Below are 9,222 nucleotides of genomic sequence, written 5' to 3'. Positions count from 1 at the left end.
CCACGCACTCTGCAGATGGAGCTCTTGGCTGTTCAGGAATCTGTCTTCCCGCTCAACTTGAGATTTGTCTACATTTGGGTGAAGACTGCGACTCCTCGCTTGTTTATTTTTATTTATTTAAAGTTCCTGGCTAGTCTTGAAGGTACTCACTTTATTTTGTCCTGATTTTTGTGTAATTCCCTCCTCAAATGTGCAGGCTGAGTCATGGTACATGGTCATACTCAGACCAGTGTCTGCTACAGTGTCACCGGCTGCGCTGGTTGTCTCAGAGATGGAAATACATCTAAAGGATACAAGCTAGAAATACTCCAGGATCTGGGACAATACTGTATGTCCCCGCAGGAAGCGAGATGTGGAGTTAGAACCGTGATGTAGGATGGCTCTCAGACTAGCAGTGACAGCGCAGACGGATGCACAGGGGCGTTCCTTTCATCACTGTACTGACGTACCTTGGCAGAGCAACGTAAGGGAAAGGGGGTCTGTTTTTCCTCACAGTTCAAGAGTGCAGTTTATCACAGAGGGCAAGTCATACAGGAGGAGCTGGTCACACTGTACCCAAGTCCGGAAGCAGAGCCACGAGCAGATGTCACTTCTCAGTTTACTTTCTCTTCTCTGCTGAGCCCACGATTCAAGCCCACGGTGGACTGAGGATCCCACTTCGAACCAGTAACAAAGACAACCCACCATGGGCATGCGCAGAGACAAGACAACCCACCCCGGGCATGCGCAGAGACAAGACAATCCACCACTGGCGTGCTCAGAGACTGGCCCTAAGGTGATTCCAGATCCTGGCCTTGACAATTGGCACTAACCACCACAATACTTCAAAAATTATTATAGGAGTCGATTTAAAGCATCTGTATCATAAACAAGTATGGAAGAGGTTTGTGAATCAACGTGACTCGATCATTCTACATTATAAAAACATACTAAAGAACCTCACTGTATCTCACGGATAAATATATTTAATATTTGTCAATTAAAAGTAAAAGTAAACAAAGGAATTCACACTTGGGAGGGGGTACATTGTGTCTGATCAATACATGTATAATTTTTGACCACCTAGTATTTTCTAAGAATAATTCTTAGAACAGGGGTCAAGGGTGAACTGTGAACAAACAAACATCGTATCCCCCAAATCTTCCCGACCGTAGTCACGTGCTTTGGCCTGCACAGAGGCTTGGTTTGTCCCTCTCTGACTGGGACAGCTTCCTGGAGGACGAGCCCCATTTCCCTGTGTACGACTATTTGAGGCACGCCCAATCAGCTCAAGTTCCCGTCCAATGCTATGTATGTATGATGCTCCCGAGGATCTGTCTCAAGGGAAGCTGTGAGTTGTAGGTTTGGCCTTGTGAGAAGAAAGGAGGAGGCAAAATCCTGGAACTGCACAGAGACAGGCCCACGTGCTTCTGCCGAGGCATTGCTCGTCATCTGTGGGGAACCTGAGACTCCCACTCCCCAACCTTTGTCCTCCCCGCCCCCTGCATCATTGGGTTTAAGAAGAGAGTCAATGCTGGCACCAGACAAGAGTTCAAGTTCAAAGAGGCAACTCTTGGGTTCCATTGATTTGTTTAATCAAGTTATGAAAACCCAGGGTCAGAGACCAATCCCCAAAGGCCCTCCTTCCACCTCAGCATGTTATCTCAGGAATGGGGTCCTACATCTGCAGCTACTACCTGATGAGCTGCCTTTAAACTTCTCTCTCTCTCTCTCTCTCTCTCTCTCTCTCTCTCTCTCTCTCTCTCTCTCTCTCTCTCTCTCTCTCTTTTTAAGGCTCACTGGTTATGCACTCAGGCAGCAGACAGGAAAGCAGTTTGGCAGCCATAAGGGTGCTCTGCAAGAGTGCATGTCTGCAGTTAATCTATTGAAGTCCACTGTGTTGCTGGCTAGAGGCCCACTAGAAAAGCAGCCACAGGGGTGACAGAAAAATATGCTGGGCCTCCAGGGTGTGCACAAGCCAGGGAGCCAGGACAGACAGGATGCTTTATAATGGAGAGTGATGTAGTAGACTAGCCACACCCACACTGGAGTGAAACTTAAGGCATTTAAAGCTGAATGGAGCCGCACGCATTTTATTCTGGTTTTCCCTCTCCCTGTCATCCAAGCATCAAAACGCTGGCACTTTGCCCTACATAGATGAGCTGGGCATTACAGACTTATGTCCTGGCCTTGGTTTTATCACCGGTATGGGTCTCGTACCACCTCCACCCGACCACTCCAGCAGGCACATAGCTAAGTCTTCTACAGATTCCTCTCTTAACTTCAGAGTGCATTGAGAACCATCTCTGTGTTGGATAGTTGTCTGGGATCACAAAACTGGCATCGGCTGCCTCCTGAGACACAGGTCTTTTTGCTAGAAGGTAAGATATTATATGCAACCTCCACTCCCCAATCCGTGGTTTTACCATTCATGGCTTCAGCTTCAATAGGGGTCTAAAAATATCAAAAGAAACAACCCACAAGTTAAATCGAAATTCTAAGAACTTGATGAAATCTTGAGCCATCCCTCTCTGTCTTGCTCAGGACGTGAACGGATTCTGTTCAGCGGATCCACATCATATATGCTACCTGCGTGTTAGTCATTGAGCAACTGTGCCCACTGCCAGATAGACTGTTGGGGACGCCGTGGTACTTTATCCGAGGGGGTCATTATTCTATTCAGGACTGCTATTGTTCTATTTAGTGTCTGCTAAACTAATACACATTTTTTAAACACCTCATTTTGGATTTGTATCCTGAGGCTTGCTACTATATCCAGTTCCAGGTCACTATCCATCAATAGTGAAAGCCATTTTCTTTACTGTGATTGTATGTAAAGAATTACATCAAACGCAGACAGACTTTCTTCCAGCAGGGGTGATTGGAAGAGAGTCACAGGAAGACCTTGGGGACACAAGCTGCTTGTGGTCTCCATGGATCCTTCTGTCATTCAGAGCCCAACCTTGTAACTTAGAGCTTCCCTCAAGGCAGAGAGCTGTCCTAGGGGCCACCCTCCTGGGACTTGAGCTGCTCAGTAAAAACTGTAGGGCAATGGGCAAGAGCAGTGTCATTACACAGGATCGTGTTTATATAAGTCAGGGGATGCTTACAAAGATGAAAACAGGTGACCCTGAGGCCCGATGCTCAAAATGTAGGTGAGCTTTGTACACCGAGCACAGAGTCCCGTTCACAAAGGATGGTGTCTTTTGGTCTCCTTGGAGGTTTTCAGGTTCCCCAGGATTAATGAACCAGGGTCTACTTGCCAAAAGGGAAATTTTCATTGCTGGCAGCCCTCGATGTGATCCTTCCTCCAGGATGTCCTCTAGCAGAGAGGGTCTCTCACTCTGATGGCTCTGTCATCTCTGCCTGAACTGAGGTGTTTTAGGGATAAAACAGGACCAACAGATTTTCTTTCTTTTTCTGAAATTCAAGTCAGTCATTTAAGAAGGCAAACGTTTGATGTTCAAAATGTCCTATGAGGCAGCCATTAACCTCCAGTGAACCTTTATTTCATGTGGGATGTCCCCTTGTACCTGTGAGAATCTGAATGTTCTCTGTTAGCTGGAGAGATGGCCTGAGTTTGGTTCCCAGTATCAGCACCCAGAGGAGGTTGATAGCTTGTTGTAACTCCAGCTCCAGGGATCTCGTGTCCTTGTAGCCTTCATAGGTATTTGCATACATGAAATATCATTCTTTTTATAGGAGTGTGTATGGGAGTGTATGGTGTGTGTGTGTGTGTGTGTGTGTGTGATGTGTGTGTGTGATATCTGTGGTATGTGTGTGTTTGGTGTGTGTAGTGTGTAGTATGTATATATGGTGTGTGTACTGTGTGTGTATGTATGTGGTGTGTATGTGTGTGCATGTATGTGATGGGTATGTGGTGTGTGTGTGGGATATGTATGTATGTGGTGTGTGTGAGGTGTGTGTGTGTATAGTATGTGTGTGCATGTGTGTATGTGTGTGTGTGTGGTGTGTATGTGGTATGGTGTGTATGTGGTATGTATGTAGTGTGTGTGGTGTGTGGTGTGGTCTGTGTGTAGTATGTGTGTAGTGTGTGTTCTGTGTGTATGTATGTGGTGTGTGTGTGGTGTCTGTATGTATGTGGTGTGTGTGTGTGTGTGTGTGTGTGTGTGTGTGTGTGTGTGTTGTGTATGGTCTGTAGGTCTCTCTTCTGAAAGTTCCTAAGCTTCCACGGGCTTGCACATCCACATTCTCAACTAACCATGGGTCAACAATCTCTGTCTAAGGGAACTGAACCTGTTGTGAAGACACTCAGACTTTTCTTGTTATTCCTTAAATAATCAAACAGAAGCATGGTGTGCACAGCCTTTTCTCAATAATATTGGTCATTATAAACAATGTAGAGATGGTCTGAGTCTCAGGGAGGTTCTCTGCAGAGTTTCCCTTGCACATTCTGTGACACTGAATGGAAGTGCCCTTCGAGCAGCTTAGACCATCAGAGCCAACCCGGGAATATGGACAAAAGGTTGGGCCCCAGGTGGCTTGTCTGCTGCCTTCTCACCCTGCATGGTTCCAGACTTCGCTGCTAGAATCCAGAGAGGAGTCCTTACAGTGACAGACCTGAAGTTAGAAATGGCCTGTGATCAATCTGGTCCCTGGGTGACTCTCGGGGGAGACCTTCCGCATGAGGAAAACTGCCTTGAAAGACCGTTGAAGAGACTTCAAAAGTTCATGGCAACACAAAAACTTGCTGGGTGAGGCTCACAGGCCACCATCCCAACGGAACATAATAGCAACCAGGGTATCTCAAATATGCCTCTAAAAGGAGGTGGTGCATTTCCCCACAGCTCACTGATACACCAGGGAGTATTGATGCACAGGGGTGTAAGGTATTACTGAATAAGCACATCATAACAGTTATTGAAGTGCAAAATATCAGGATGACTTTGATTTGTGTGGATGTTCAGGCGTGTGGGAGTACATGTATGTAACAGTGTGTTTGTGTGTGTAAGGACCAGAGCCAGAGGACAACATTAGGTGCTGTTGCTTGGGCTCTGTCCACCTTGCTTTGTTCCAAACAGTGTCTTTCACTGGCTTGTATATCAGGCTTGGCTGTGGCTGTTTGGCCAGGGAGTCCAGGGATCTGCCTGTCACCCGTCTCTGCCTCCCCAGGGCTGAGCTTACAACGGCAAAATACCCAAGTGTTTTGACTTTTTCTTTCACTAAAACGTGGGCTCTAGGGATTGATCTTTGGCCCTTTACTGATGGAGCCATCTCTCCAGGCCCCCAATTTTTTTATTTCACCGGAATTACCCCTATACTGCATATCTAAATGAGGTTAAACATCACAGATTACTTACTAGTGTTCAGGATGGTGGAGAAGGCATTAGTGTTTCTTTTCAATGTGAGTCCAAGTGGCATCCCTGACTCACCCGCTGAAAAGAACATACTCGGTTTGGGAAAACTGAGCAACTATAGACTCCCCCGAAGGGCCTTGATCATCTGGAAAATCTGAATGGTAATTCCTCTGTCCTGCATTCCTTCTACCCCATATTTTGTTTTGCAGAGCTAAAAAAAAAAAAAAAAAGAACATAATTTGCTCATTGCTATGAGATCTTCAAATATTGTTTCCGAAAGAGCAATTAAAAGTGAATTAAAAATGAATTGTGGGCAGTTTTTGAAACGAGTGCTTCATTTCTAAAGCTGTTGAGATAAAGTTCAATTGAGCCTGCAAGAGTTCTCTCAAAAGCAATTTCAGAAACCAAAGTACTGTGCAAATCGTAATCGCAAGGGAACCGTCATCGGCTGGGCTCAACTCAGCTCTGCAGTCCAGGGCCTGGGACCAGCACATCTGCAGCTGCTCTTGAAGTTCCCACAATAACACAGGGAACAAAAGTTAGGGTGAGGTGCTAATTGGAGCGGGAAGAAATCAGAGCCACAGTAAATGTCAGGCAAGCTGGCCACGGCACAGCAAATTCGGGTCAAAGTGCTTCATACTGCTCTGTATTTTGCAAAACCCAAATCCTTATCCTGTTTTCAGTCCTAGGAAACTTTGGTGGTTTTCCATGGTTCCCAGGAAATGACTGCGGTCTTCATGGGCACCTACACACTTCTGGCATGCATGTGTGCACACACGTACACACATACAAATAAATCCTTTAAAATATTCTCTTTATAGGAGGTTGCCAGTGGCCACCTACCTCCATTCATTCATGAATGTGTGTGTGTGTGTGTGTGTGTGTGTGTGTGTGTGTGTGTGGTGTGTGCTGTCTGCAGGTCTGCCTTGTGAACATTCCCATTCTTCTTTGGACTGCACATCCACAGTCAGAGAAAGACTGGTCTTATGCTACAGTGTCTATTAAGTGAGGCACCCTGGGGGGATCATGCCTTCTCCAGCAAAGGGCTTCTCTAACTCTTCCTTCTGTTTCTGATGATCACGTCTTCCTCTTGTCCTAGGGCTAAGACTGATGGTCACTTGATTGACATAGTTATTTTTATGGGTCTAGTTGAGCCCAAAGCTGTACAGATAGCTGGTTAACGTATTTCTAAGTGTGCCTGGGAGGTAAGGGTGTTGCTGAAAGAGTCAGGATTTAGACCAAGAGGCTGAAAAAGGCCTATGGGCCTCCTCCACATAAAATCTCACCACTGGTCCATCATTGGCCCCCACAGGACAGAAGATCAAAGAAAGATGGGGATGTCCTAGGTCTGAGTGTGCCTGTGGGATATGGGTCTTCCGCTCTCCAGGCCAACTCCTAGTCCTCAGATCTAGATGGAAATTGGAACCATCAGCCCCAAGAATCTCAGCCCTTCAAGACAGGTCCACAGTGTCTAGTACATAGACTGTGAACCAAAGGACTTCTTGGCTTCCACAGCCATGCAAAGAACTTGATTGGATGAGTCCAGATGTAAAAATCTGCCTATCTTTGTCTATCATCTTCCTAGCTATTTATCTACCTCGTCATCTGTATATTTACCCACCAATCATCTGTTATCTGTCTGTCTGTCTATCTATCTATCTATCTATCTATCTATCTATCTATCTATCTATCTTTTATCTACCTACTTATGTTTATCTACTCTTATCTACCATCTATCTTTTCACCTACCTATTATCTATCTGTCATCCACTTGACATGCTGCCCCTCTCTACCTACGCTCTATCTATTGATACACATACCTATTGGTTCTTCTTCTTTAGAGAAACCTCACCAGAGATACTCCATTCTGTGACAGTCCAGTTTCCACAAGGTAACCATAGTATTTTATGAAGAAACCCTTCTAATCTGACCATTCGATAGTCTATCTTTCCTCAAAAGTATAAACAGTAAAGCTGGAATACAGGTTTAAGAAGTATTCACAGGATGAGCAGGCAAGATGGCTCCACGGGTAAGGGCCACTAAGCCTGAAAACCTGAGTTCTCTACCCAAAACCCATAGAGTGGAAAGATTTAACTAATTTTCTAAGGTGTCCTCTGACCTCCACATATACATTGTAGTGCCTCTGTGCCCCCCCTGGTGTGTGTGTGTGTGTGTGTGTGTGTGTGTGTGTGTGTGTGTGTCTGTGTCTGTGTATGAAATAGGCAGTATTTTGTGAAATAAAAAGAAAAAAATTAGGAGGAATGGAATGAATAGGCAGTGAAGAGAAGGAACTTGGCATAGTTCTGAGCTCAGAATATTTTTCTTTTCTTTTTTAAAAAATTATCCTTAATCTTATTTTTTTTTTTTTTTGGTTCTTTTTTTCGGAGCTGGGGACTGAACCCAGGGCCTTGCGCTTCCTAGGTAAGCGCTCTACCACTGAGCTAAATCCCCAGCCCTTAATCTTATTTTTACAGTCCAGTTGTTACCCCCTCCTGCTCCACCCTCTGACAGTTTCTCATCCCATTCCCTCTCCCCTGACTCCAAGAAGATGTCCCACTCCCCACCCCCTATCCACTCTACCCCACCCCACCCCACCCCACCCCACCCCAACAGTCCTCCCCACTCCCTGGGACCTCAAATCTCTTGAAGGTTAGGTTATGCCTTTGCTCACTGAGGCCAGACAGGGCAGTCCTCTGCTATAGATGTGTTGGGGACCTCAAATCAGCTGCTGTATGCTGCCTGGTTGATGGGTCAGTGTCTGAGAGATCCCAGGGGTCTGAGTTAGTTGAGACTGCTGGTCTTCCTATGAGGTCACCCTCCTCCTCAGCTTCTTCCAAACTTTCCCTAATTCAACCACAGGGGTCCCTGACATCAGTCCGATCGTTAGTTGGGTCTATGAGACATTTCAGCGTGGCACCTTGCCATGCTGTTTCCACTCATAGTTCCCTTGTCCGGTTGTTACCGCACCAGGCCAAGCATCCCAGTTCTGTGGCAGGCTTGGTGAGTCCCACCATTACACCTTCTCTTGAGCTCAATCAAGTCACCACATGAAGGAAAACACCACACAACAACCTCTGATGCAATTGATATGATATAATTTGCCCATCTAGACAACACAAAACCCTGTACATACCCATCCCTTAAAAATATTCACAACAATCCGTATCTACATCTGGCTCTTTAGACTACTTGTTGGGCCTCTCAGAAGACAGCCATGCTAGGCTCCTGTCTGTAAGCACACTATAACATCAGGAATAGTGCCAGGCCTTGGAGCCTCCTCTTGAGACCAATCCCAATTCGGGCAGGTCACTGGACCTCCTTTCCCTCGGTATCTTCTCCATTTTATCCCTTCAGTTCTTAAGATGAACTTAGACTCCTCTACGCTACTGTGACTGACCCAACATCTGTCCACTAAAGAGGCATTGGCACTACAGCAGCTGTAACAGGTCACAGCTACTGAAGAAACAACTAGACTGCTCACACAGCTCTTCATCATTGTTCATGTGCTCAGTGCTTCCCTCCTCCTCTTCCTACTGCCAGGAGCCTGCCTGGCCTGGAACGGGTTGAAACAGGACACAGCATTGGACATAGAAGCAGCTTTAAAGACTGGTGGTCTCTGGCCTTCTATCTAACTACACTGAACACTGAAATTGTAGACTTCTAAAAAAAATCTGAAAAGGTTTTTCTTATTCTGAGGTTAAAAGAACAAGCCACTGGCTTGTGCAATCTGTGCCTGTTGCTTAATAGTGGGGGATTAAGTAGAGAATTAATTTCTAGGGCTCTTTTCTCTCTTGCCCAGAAGCCTCATCTCTCACTTGTCAGACAGGAAGGAGGTTTAGAGCAATAAACTTTTATTGAACCACGAGAAGAGAGTCACACTTGCATAAATAAAAAGTTTTGCACAAGCAAATATGCATAAACTCAT

This window comes from Rattus norvegicus, chromosome 17 (genome assembly GCF_021556685.1).
Source record: "Rattus norvegicus strain SHRSP/BbbUtx chromosome 17, alternate assembly SHRSP_T2T, whole genome shotgun sequence".
NCBI classification, from domain to species: Eukaryota; Metazoa; Chordata; class Mammalia; order Rodentia; family Muridae; genus Rattus; species Rattus norvegicus.
The sequence above is the reverse complement of the archived record's forward strand: the minus strand, read 5'-3'. Positions refer to the sequence as shown.